Source organism: Palaemon carinicauda, chromosome 11 (genome assembly GCF_036898095.1).
Source record: "Palaemon carinicauda isolate YSFRI2023 chromosome 11, ASM3689809v2, whole genome shotgun sequence".
In the NCBI taxonomy this organism is placed as follows: domain Eukaryota; kingdom Metazoa; phylum Arthropoda; class Malacostraca; order Decapoda; family Palaemonidae; genus Palaemon; species Palaemon carinicauda.
In genome coordinates this window covers 125223202-125235701 of record NC_090735.1, presented here as the reverse complement: position 1 = coordinate 125235701, position 12500 = coordinate 125223202, and the positions used below count along the sequence as shown (strand labels likewise).

The 12500-nt window shown below is 37.9% G+C and overlaps 1 protein-coding gene across 2 annotated transcripts in view; it reads right to left on the bottom strand.

Moving 5' to 3' along the window:
* The window catches only part of twz (BTB/POZ domain-containing protein twz), a 151391-nt gene that overhangs the window by 137774 nt on the left and 1117 nt on the right, over nucleotides 1-12500 (bottom strand). The window lies entirely within an intron of this gene.

Genomic DNA, 12500 nt, shown 5'->3' with positions numbered 1-12500 from the left:
CACAAAAGTTAAAAAAAAAATCAGGCTAAAAATATTGAAAAATATCAGGCACAAAAGTTAGAAAAGAAAATTCAGGTAAATAAGATCGGAAAAAATCAGACAAAAGTTAGAAAAAATTAAGCACAAAAGATAGGAAAAATACTCAGCCACAAAGTTTAAAAAAAAAAAAAAGATTGGCTCAAAAATTGAAAAAAAATCTGGCACAAAGGTTAGAAAAAAATCAGGCACAAAGGTTAGAAAAAAATCAGGCACAAAAGTACAGGTATCTCATTACAATTACATTGTAACACGTAAAACAGAGCTAGTTACAGCAAGAAGTACAATGTTATAAAGGTTTAAGTATTATGTATTTGATTTACGTAGCAATTGTCATTAATGTACGTCGTAATAAAACGTCTTTTTTTTTCTACGTCAACTTTTATTATATTTTTTAACAATGTTGAGCACCGGTAAATTTATTTTCACACTTGAAGATTATTATTATTATTATTATTATTATTATTATTATTATTATTATTAACTAAGCTACAACCCTAGTCGGAAAAGCAGGATGCTATAAGCCCAAGGGCTCCAACAGGGAAAACAGCCAGTGAGGAAAAGAAAAAGGAAATTAGAATATTTCAAGAATAGTAACAATAAAATAAATATCTCCTCTATATACTATAAAAACTTTAACAAAACAAGAGGAAAAGAAATACGATAGAAGAATGCGCTCGAGTGTACCCTCAAGCAAGAGAAATCTAACCCAAGACAGTGGAAGACCTTGGTACGGAGGTTATGGCACTACCCAAGACTAGAGAACAATGGTTTGATATTGGAGTGTCCTTCTCCTAGAAGAGTTGCTTACCATAGCTAAAGAATCTCTTCTACCTTTAACAAGAGGAAAGTGGCCACTGAACAATTACAGTGCAGTAACCCTTTGAGTGAAGAAGAATTGTTTTGTAATCTGTGTTGTCAGGTGTATGAGGACAGAGGAGAATATGTAAGAATGGGGAAGACTATTCTGCGTGTGTGTAGGCAAAGGGAAAATGAACCGTAACCAGAGAGAGGGATCCAATGTAGTATTGTCTGGCCAGTGAAAAGACCCCATAACTCTCTAGCGGTAGTATCTTAAGGGGTGGCTAGTGCCCTGGCCAACCTACTACCTACGTACTATTTTTATTATTGTCTTCATCGCCGTTCTATATTTCAGCTCGTCTCCACACACACACACACACACACACACACACACACACACACACACACCTTGTAACATTCTACCTTTCCAAATGGGGTTACAGCTTAGCTTGTAATAATTCTATTACAAGCAAAGGAACAAAAGGGGACTTTTACTCTCTACGCTCCTCCCAGCCTGACGAGGGATTCAGCCAATTTTGGCCAGTACTGCTAAGGTGCCACAGCCCACCCTCCCCAGTTACCCACCACAAAATGAAATAATATTACGTTAAAATCCACTGTATCTTCTAAAGTTATAATGATATGATACATTTCATAAATTATTATTATTAAGATTCACTCGCAATTATATTTTGTGAAAGAATTCTTATAATTTCCGGTTATTTTATTCTAAGGATGTGTTATTCTTATTTTCTGAGGAAAATGTTAGATGCACCGGAGTAGATTAAGCCTTTCAGATTATACAATTGTTAGTCTAATTCATGTCTCTCTCTCTCTCTCTCTCTCTCTCTCTCTCCTCTCTCTCTCTCTCTCTCTCTCTCTCTCTCTCTCTCTCTCCTGTAGAAGAGGTAACATTACGTCTAGTAGTAGCAGCTTCAATAGTAGTAGTAGTAATAGTAGTAATGGTCTCTCTCTCTCTCTCTCTCTCTCTCTCTCTCTCTCTCTCTCTCTCTCTCTCTCCTGTAGAAGAAGTAACATTACGTCTAGTAGTAGCAGCTTCAATAGTAGTAGTAGTAATAGTATTAGTGCTCTCTCTCTCTCTCTCTCTCTCTCTCTCTCTCTCTCTCTCTCTCTCTCTCTCTCTCTCTCTCTCTCTCTCTCCTATAGAAGAAGAAAGATTACAACTAGTAGTACTAGCATTTTCAATAGTAGTAGTAGTATTAGTAATAGTAGTAGTAGTCTCTCTCTCTCTCTCTCTCTCTCTCTCTCTCTCTCTCTCTCTCTCTCTCTCTCTCTCTCTCTCCGGAGAAGTAAGATTAAGTCTAGTAGCAGCGGCTCTAGTAGTAGTATTAGTAGTAGGGTCTCTCTCTCTCTCTCTCTCTCTCTCTCTCTCTCTCTCTCTCTTATAGAATAAGTAAGATTAAGTCTATTAGCAGCTGCTTCAGTAATAGTAGTAGTAGTAGTAATAGTAGTAGTAGAGAGATATATATATACAGTGTACTACTTCCCTGTGAATATTATGATGTACGCTAAAATCTGTTCTCTACTTTTGAACATCATTAAAACGTTTCAAGTCTTCGTTTCAAGTCATTACTGAGGATTTTATCTTTTATTTTTAAATACTGGTTCTTTATGCGACATTCTGAACTGATATTATGATTAACTTGAATTTGCTTAAGTAATGAAGTGAGAAATGGTTGGCGCTTTTTTTTTTATTTTGCACTTGATAGTTCTTGTTTCATTTACGTTAGCATTTGATAATCAACATTTTTAAAATGTAGTTAAAATCAGGGTGTTATCTTACTAGTTAATGCTGTACTGAATCTCTCTCTCTCTCTCTCTCTCTCTCTCTCTCTCTCTCTCTCTCTCTCTCTCTGTTTGGAAAGCTAATCTCTGGCAATTGCTTGGATAATCGCAGACGTAGTAAAACCTTTATTGAGCACTTTCGAACTGTCTGCCATTTGGCCTTTCTGGATGTTGAACTATAACTCTCTCTCTCTCTCTCTCTCTCTCTCTCTCTCTCTCTCTCTCTCTCTCTCTGTTTGGAAAGCTAATCTCTGGCAACGCTTGGATAATCGCAGACGTAGTAAAAACTTTATTGATAACTTTTCGATCTGTTTGCCATTTGGCCTTTCTGGATGTTAAACTATAATGTCTCTCTCTCTCTCTCTCTCTCTCTCTCTCTCTCTCTCTCTCTCTCTCCTCTCTCTCTCTCTCTCTCTCTCTCTCTCTTTTAAACGCTAATCTCTGGCAATCGCTTGGATAATCGCAGACATAGTAAAAACTTTATCGAGTACTTTTCAAACTGCCATTTGGCCTTTCTGGATGTTGAACTATGTCTCTCTCTCTCTCTCTCTCTCTCTCTCTCTCTCTCTCTCTCTCTCTCTCTCTCTCTCTCTCTCTTTTGAACGCTAATTTCTGGCAATTGCTTGGATAATCGCAGACGTAGTAAAAACTTTATTGAGCACTGTTCGAACTGTTTGTCATTTGGCCTTTCTGGATGTTGCACTAGTATATCTCTCTCTCTCTCTCTCTCTCTCTCTCTCTCTCTCTCTCTCTCTCTCTCTCTCTCTCTCCGTTCAAAGTAGTTTTGATGAGAACCAAGAGTCAGTGGGTGAAACTGCAGAGGAATTGTTTTGTAAAGGCCGCTCATGAGTGGCGGAGGCAATAAAATATACATCACAGAGAGAGAGAGAGAGAGAGAGAGAGAGAGAGAGAGAGAGAGAGAGAGAGAGAGAGAGAGAGAGAGTGACAATGCCCTTGCAAAGAGGACAATGCCCTAGAGACTGACCATATACTGTATACAGTAGATGTAATCAGTGACCTTCTCATTGTATATCCTTCTATCAAAACACATCCAGCTGTACTTTTTGTGAGAACTGAAATGAACGTGTTGTTGGCCTATTGGAAATGTCTCTGACTGGCTTTCAGATGGAGTAGGGTTTGAGTCCCGCTCAAGCTCTATAGTTTCTTGTAGTGTCTGCAACCTCGCCATCCTTGTGAGTTAAGGATGGAGGGTTTGGGGGGGAGCTTATAGGTCAACCTGCTGACTCATCAGCAGCCATTGCCTGGCCCTCCCTGGTCCTAGCTTGCAGGAGAGAGGTCTTGAGCGCTAATCATTTATAAGGGTAGAAGAGACTCTTTACCTATGGTAAGCAGCTCTTCTAGGAGAAGGACACTCCAAAATCAAACCATTGTTTTCTAGTCTTGGGTAGTGCCATAGCCTCTGTACCATGGCCTTCCACTGTCTTGGGGTAGATTTGGCACTTTTCTATCTTATTTTTCTTCCTCTGGTTTTGTTAAGTTTTTATAGTTTATTTAGAAAACATTTATTTTAATGTTGTTACTGTTCTTAAAATATCCTATTTGCCTTGTTTCCTTTCCTCACTGGGCTAATTTCCCCGTTGGAGTCCCTGGGCTTATAGCATCCTGCTTTTCCAACTAGGGTTGTAGCTTAGCAAGTAATAATAATAATGATAATAATAATAATGATGATAATGATAATAATAATATCATAATAATAATGATAATAATAATAATGATAATAAAAAATATAATAATAATAATAATAATAATAATAATAATAATAATAATATACGGCCAATCTCCAGGGGATAGCCAGTGTCCTTAGCCTCTGCCATTTCATCTGTGACCTTTAAACCTTCAAACGGGAAATGTTCATGAATCTCCCCCCCCCCCCCCCCCCCCCCGCCGTAATAACACGTCAGTCAACCAGGAATCCCCAAATGAACATTGGAAATGAGCTCATTTGAATTTAATTAGTGAAAAACACACCGAAGAAATTACCTTATTTCAAAAAAGTCGTTGTCTTCGAATGCCAAAATAATTCGTATCTGATGAAGTTGCGGTTTTCCAAAGGCTAAAGTGCAACTGAACTGGAAGTATTCCTTGGCGCTGGAATTCTGTCGAAATAGGTCTCTGGAACAGTAATATTAATTTTTTTTTTTTCTATAACGTTCACGTTAATAGGTTTAAAGAAACGCGTTCGAATGCTGTACTGTACACACACACACACATACATATACACACACACACACGTCATTCTGTCGAAAGTATTTCTTATTTACGCGTTTGTGAATATTTTTTACCAATTATAGGTCACTGGAACAGTAGTATTTGATTTTTTTTTTTTTATAACGTTCATGTTGATAGGTTTAAAGAAACGCGTTCGAATGTTGTACTGTACACACACACATACACACGTCAGACTTAAGCCTATGAAAGTCTTGGAATAATACCATTTATATATATATATATATATATATATATATATATATATATATATATATATATATATATATATATATATAAACGTTCACGTTAATAGGTTTAAAGAAACGCGTTCGAATGCTGTACTGTACACACACACATACATATACACGCACATACACACGTCAGCTTAAGCGTATTGAAAGTCTTGGAATAATAGCCTTTACACCATGGTCTTCCACTGTTTTGGGTTAGAGTTCTCTTGCCTGAGAGTACACTCGGGCACGGTATTCCATCTTGTTTCTCTTCCTCTTGTTAATTTTAAGTTTTTATCCTCTTGTTATTTTCAAATTTTTATAGTTCATATATGAAAGATTTATTTTGATATCATTATTGTTCTTAAACTTCTCTTTGTGGTTTTTCCTTATTTTCTTTCCTCACTGGGCTATTTTCCCTGTTGGAGCCCTTGGGCTTATAACATCCTGTTTTTCCAACTAGGGTTGTAGCTTAGCAAGTAATAATAATAATAATAATAATAATAATAATAATAATAATAATAATTTTCATGATACTCGCTTTTTCCACCAATATCCCAGGGTGATTTTCATCTGTATTGATTGTAAACGATGCTCGCTTTTTTCCCATCAATGTTGCAGAGCATTTTATCCTTTTCTCTTTGGCCCGAACATCAAGTGGGCGTTTTCCTTTCATAGATAAAGGGACTGGAAACAATGAAATCCGTTTCCGAGCAGCAATTGAAAAACCATTTATAGCGAAAAAACAGCGCCGAAAAAATCCAATAAACCAACGGCGTGGAGGGCCGGTGTATATATGTTCTCTTTGTAGAGCTGCAATAAAATATACAACATCACAGAGAGAGAGAGAGAGAGAGAGAGAGAGAGAGAGAGAGAGAGAGAGAGAGAGAGAGAGAGAGAGAGAGAGTCCCTATAGTGTTTACTGCCTCCGGATATGTGCACTATAAAATGGCGATGCTTTTCGTGCTATTCCCCACCATGGTAAAAATTTCCTCTGTTCCACTTACAAACGCAACAGGAGGAAGCAGTGAAATTCTCCTCCTTCCCCCCTCCCCCCATTTTTAAACATTCCAGAAGGGCCCCTACCTACGGCTGGGTCCTGAAGTCCTATCCCCCTTTGTGATTCTTCTTCCTCGACCTCCCTCCTTCCCCCCCTCCCTCTCATCCTCCTCCCAATCCTTTCCTTTTTTAGAAATCCCTCTTAACAAAGGAACACCATTGCACTACCCAAAGTCTCCCCTTTCGCCTTAACCTGTCGAGTGAGTTGTTTAAAAACAAACACTTAATTTCCAAACGTCTCCTAATAATAATAATAACAATAATGACAATAATAACAACAACTAAAGCTTTCTTACGGACACCGGATTAGTATCAAATATCGGAGGTTCTGTTTTCTCTCTATTGGAATGTCTCCTGAAAGAGAGACTCGCTTTCACTTAGGTCCTTCTTTGCTGCCAGCGGTTTCTTGGTGCTGTTTCAGGCCATTGCTAGAAGGAAACCTTCTATTCTGATTCGCTTGCCTGGTCCCCTCAACCTAAGTACCAAGTCCCCCTCATCTATTTCCCTAAGGTCAAGTACCCTCTATCTTCTGGCTCTGTTCCCTTAAGATGATAGGTCAAGAATCATTTATCCTCTGGCTTTGTCCACTCTGGGAGAAATGAACAAGTCCCCTTTATCCTCTGGCTCTGTTCCCTTTTGGAGGACAGGTCAAGTCCCCTTTATCCTCTGTCTCTTTCCTGTTAGGAGGACAGTTTAAGCCCCCTTTATCCTCTGGCTTTGTTCCATTTAGGAGGACAGGTCAATTCCCCTTTATCCTGTCTCTGTTCCTGTTAGGAGGACAGTTCAAGCCCCCTTTATCCTCTGTCTCTGTTCCTGTTAGGAGGACAGTTCAAGCCCCTCTTATCCTCTGTCTCTGTTCCTGTTAGGAGGACAGTTCAAGCCCCCTTTATCCTCTATCTCTGTTCCTGTTAGGAGGACAGTTCAAGCCCCCTTTATCCTCTGTCTCTGTTCCTGTTAGGAGGACAGTTCAAGCCCCCTTTATCCTCTGGCTCTGTTCCTGTTAGGAGGACAGTTCAAGCCCCCTTTATCCTCTGGCTCTGTTCCCTTTTGGAGGACAGTTCAAGCCCCCTTTAACCTCTTGTCTCTGTTCCTGTTAGAAGGACAGTTCAAGCCCCCTTTATCCTGTCTCTGTTCCTGTTAGGAGGACAGTTCAAGCCCCCTTTATCCTCTGGCTCTGTTCCTGTTAGGAGGACAGTTCAAGCCCCCTTTATCCTCTATCTCTGTTCCTGTTAGGAGGACAGTTCAAGCCCCCTTTATCCTCTGTCTCTGTTCCTGTTAGGAGGACAGTTCAAGCCCCCTTTATCCTCTGGCTCTGTTCCTGTTAGGAGGACAGTTCAAGCCCCCTTTATCCTCTGGCTCTGTTCCTTTTAGGAGGACAGGTCAATTCCCCTTCACCCTCTTTCTTTGACCCTTCAGGAGGAAAGGTCAAGTCCCTTTTATTCTATTTTAGTCACCTTATCCACTCGCTTAGTCCTCAGTTGGGGGATAGCCATATCGCCCTGGTCTTGGGGGAAGGAGGACATGCTATCTATCCTTTCACCAAGTATTAATAGAGGGGGAAGGGTTGTTGGGACAGATTCCATCCTACCTCTTAGTTCGTCCCATCTGGAGGAAGGACGATGTACCGAATATCGGCTCACCCGGTCCCTTTACGAGACAGGGCCGAGTCTCATCTATCCATCGGACGTGTCCCTCCATTGGAGAGGTCTTGTCTATTCACTCTGCCGGTATCCCATGATGAGGGGAGGGGGTAGGAGGAGTCCTTAATCCTCCTAGGAGGAGTCCAAGTCGCTCGTTGCCCCCAACGGAGCTGCGGTTTCTCCGCTTGACCCGGTGACCTCAGAGTCTATTGCCCCGCCTACCTGCCAGCCTTCGACACCATCCGGACCTGCTGCCGCTGCTGCTTCTCATTCCTTAAGTCTTTAACCCCCCCCCCCTTTCATTGCCCCCCTCCCTCTCTCCCTCCCTCCGTTATTTCTTCTTCCTATTTCCCTTTGTCGTGTGTCTTCCTTTTCCTCATTCTCTGAGGAGGAGGAGGAGGAGGAGGAGGAGGAGGAGGAGGAGGAGGAGGAGGAGGAGGAGGAGGAGGAGGAGGAGGAGAAGAAGAAGAAGAAGTAAGGGAGTAAGACTTTGTGTTACAATCTGAAACCACAAAAATTCTTGTTGACAATAGTTCACGACTTGACTCAAGTCGCTTAAATGGATGGGGAGACTCGGAGTGCTAGCGAATGATCATTCTTATTTATAAATCTCTCTCTCTCTCTCTCTCTCTCTCTCTCTCTCTGTTTGACAACCATACCCTTAATACCAATTCTAGGATACATATTGGTATCAGGGCCATTTCAGGAACGCGCGCGGCTGTACTTGTATTACATTATTAGAGAGAGAGAGAGAGAGAGAGAGAGAGAGAGAGAGAGAGAGAGAGAGAGAGAGAGAGAGAGAGAGAGTCAAAGGTAAAAATCTTTATTCCATCATAAAATGGTTATTCTGGTACATAACTATATAAATTATTTGCATAAAATTCACAATAAATGGATTGTTAAAGAGAGAGAGAGAGAGAGAGAGAGAGAGAGAGAGAGAGAGAGACCAACGGCAATAATACAGTACGAACTTAATTTCCTTTCCTATGCTGCTGTAGCACACTTGATTTATTACTTCCCGATACAGCATAATACAGCAGAGGTATTGAGTATTCCGACCGCGTCCGGTCAAAGTAGTGCCCTGTGTGGAGTGCGTGCGTTCGTGTGTTATTTGGAGGCCGGGGACTGGGGACTGGGGAGGACTTCAAACCCGGTTGATACTGGATGGGCACACGTCGTTTAAGCTACATTGATGTACACACACACGCACACGCACACGCACAGATTTATATGTGCGTATGTATGTGTGCGTGTGATATATATATATATATATATATTCCGTATATGTATGTACGTTATATATAGTGTTTATATATATATATATATATATATTATATATATATATATATGTGTATATATATATATATATATATATTATACATTATATGTATGTACGTTATATATGTGTGTATATGTATATATATATATATATATATGTGTGTGTGTGTGTGTGTGTTCGAATATGTGAATATACAGTACACAGTATATATATTTTCTTATATTTATATGTATATCCATTAAGATAATCTACTACTACGTACCTGTATCTCTTCCTAAATCAATGTTTTTGCCTAACTAATGGTCAGATGTTATTCTTAATGAGCTTATGACGACATCGATTTCTTAACAAATTGTTAACATCTTTTATTTTCACTAAATTAATGACCACCCATAATACCTACGAATTAATGGCTATATATATTTCTTACAAAATCAAATACTATATATATATATATATATATATATATGTATATATATATATATATATATATATATTTATTTATTTATCCATTTTACTACATTAATTATCATATGCCATCCCTAGAGTATTTGTTACAAAACTAACTAGAGGGGTAATTAGTAGAGCGCAGACCTCCGCCGCGGTAGCTTATTTCTTGACCTTTTGCTCGACCTTGACCTTGAGCTTTGACCTTGACATGAATTATTTGGCGTGGATTTTCATACTTGAATATGAACCAAGTTTGAAGTTTCTGTGACAACGATGTCTAAATTATGGCTGATTACGTGAATTTGACATTTTGCTTGACCTTGACCTTTGACATTGACCTTCCAAAACTTAATCATTTACAGCCTATTACATAACAGTTAATTCTTGCAAGTTTCATTACGATTAAAAATTGTGGCCAGGAAGCTGTTCACAAACAAACAAACACCCAAACAAGGGTGAAAACATAACCTCCTTCCAGCCTCGTTGGCGGAGGTAATTATTGCAAATATATTTCATTTATTAAACCAACATCTGCAAACGAGAACTGCATTTAATCCAAATAAACCAATTAATTGATTTTTCTAGATATTTCGCTCAAACCAAAGATTGCCTATGTATCTTACTAAATTAAGGACTGAATGTTTTTTTTAATAACCAGTGACTGAATATATTTCCTTCTCGACTAATAGCTGAATATTGTTCCTAAACTAATAACGGTATGTATTTCTTTGTAAAGTAATAGCTGAATATATTTCTAACTAATAACGGTATGTATTTCTTTGTAAAGTAATAGCTGAATAAATTCCCTTCTAAAGTAATAGCTGAATATATTTCCTTCTAAAGTAATAGCTGAATATATTTCCTTCTAAAGTAATAGCTGAATATATTTCCTTCTAAAGTAATAGCTGAATATATTTCCTTCTAAAGTAATAGCTGAATATATTTCTAAACTAATAACTGTATGTATTTCTTTGTAAAGTAATAGCTGAATAAATTTCCTTCTAAAGTAATAGCTGAATATATTTCTTTCTAAAGTAATAGCTGAAATATATTTCTTTTCTAAAGTAATAGCTGAATATATTTCTTTCTAAACTAATTGCTGAATATATTTCTAAACTTATAACTGTATGTATTTCTTTGTATTTCTAAATTAATAGCCGAATATATTTCTTTCTAAACTGATAGCTGAATATATTTCTTAACTAATGCCTGAATATATTTCTTTATAAACCCACACCTGCAAGTCTATATTAAGTTCAGTGAACCCATGCTTGAATATATTTACACACGTTTCCTTATAAATCTATATATTGATTTATGTCCTAAGTAATCCATACCTAAATATATTACTTACTCAACTACCTATGCGTAATGTATATCATAATAAAAACCAATGACTGGATGTACTTACTGCAAGTCTATATTAAGTTTACTGAACCCATGCTTGAATATATTTACACACGTTTCCTTATAAGTCTATATATTGATTTATGTCCTAACTAATCCATACCTAAATATATTACTTAACTACCTATGCGGAATGTATATCATAATAAAGACCAATGACTGGATGTACTTATGACTAAGACAACTCACCACCAGAATTAGCCAGTCTCCTTAGCACTTCTGTCGTATAATTGATGATAATTATTGCCGAAACTCAGCCTGAATAACGAATAGACCTTTCCTGTATGTAATTCGCATTACACAATAACAGAAAAACAGATCACAAATTCTGATTTTCACGCTAACAGCATCACTGATCGTTACAGAAATTACTCCCCAAGTATTTCGGTAATGAGAAACAATGTCCATTGACATTATCATAACGAAGATGACTTGATGAAAGACGGTATGTAATGCGTATTGATGAATTGGTTATTACAAATAGATGGTTTATATATAGCCACGGAACTTCCGCAGACGCTGGTTATAGTATGGATGTCGACGAACCAGAAACTGGTTACTTTTAGTGTCGATATTATGAAAGATTAGGAACTGCATATATCGATGATTTTATTACTTATACTGGTTCTTGCCTAGTGTCAATATTATAGTTTGTCGACAATGTTTCAGTAACTGGTTATTACTGGTTATTGTATGAATGTCGACGAACCAGAAACTGGTTACTTTATAGAGTCGACATTATGAAAGATTAGGAACTGCATATATCGATGATAGTATTACTTATACTGGTTCTTGCCTATTGTCGATATTATAGCAGACACATGTTATAGTTTGTCGACAATGTTTCAGTAACTGGTTATTGCCTAACATATCAACGCTATGACATGAGCTGGTTATTGTTACTGTCGAGGTTATCACAGAAGCTAGTTACTGTATACAGGCGTTGACGCTGTTGTAGATACTGGTTATCAAAAACAGGGTTGACACTTGGAAACACTAATTATTGAACACAGTATCAACACTTATTATAGATACTGGTTACCACAAACAGATTTGACACTTAGAAACACACATTACTGCATGCAGTGTCGACACTATACCATACCAGAAACTGGTTATTGCTAACAGATTTGACACTTAGAAACACTAATTATTGAACACAGTGTCAACACTTATTATAGATACTGGTTACTACAGACAGAGTTGACTCTTAGAAACACATATTACTGCATGCAATTGTCGACACTATACCATGCCAGAAACTGGTTATTGCAAACAGATTTGACACTTAGAAATACTAATTATTGAACACAGTGTCAACGCTTATTATAGATACTGGTTACTACAAACAGATTTGACACTTAGAAACACTGATTACAGCATGCAGTGTCGATAATGTTATAGATACTGGTTACTTTACTGCATGCAGTGTCGATAATGTTATAGATACTGGTTACTACAAACAGATTTGACACTTAGAAACACTAATTTTTGCACACAGTGTCAACACTTATTATAGATACTGGTTACTACTAATAGATTTGACACTTAAAAACACTGATT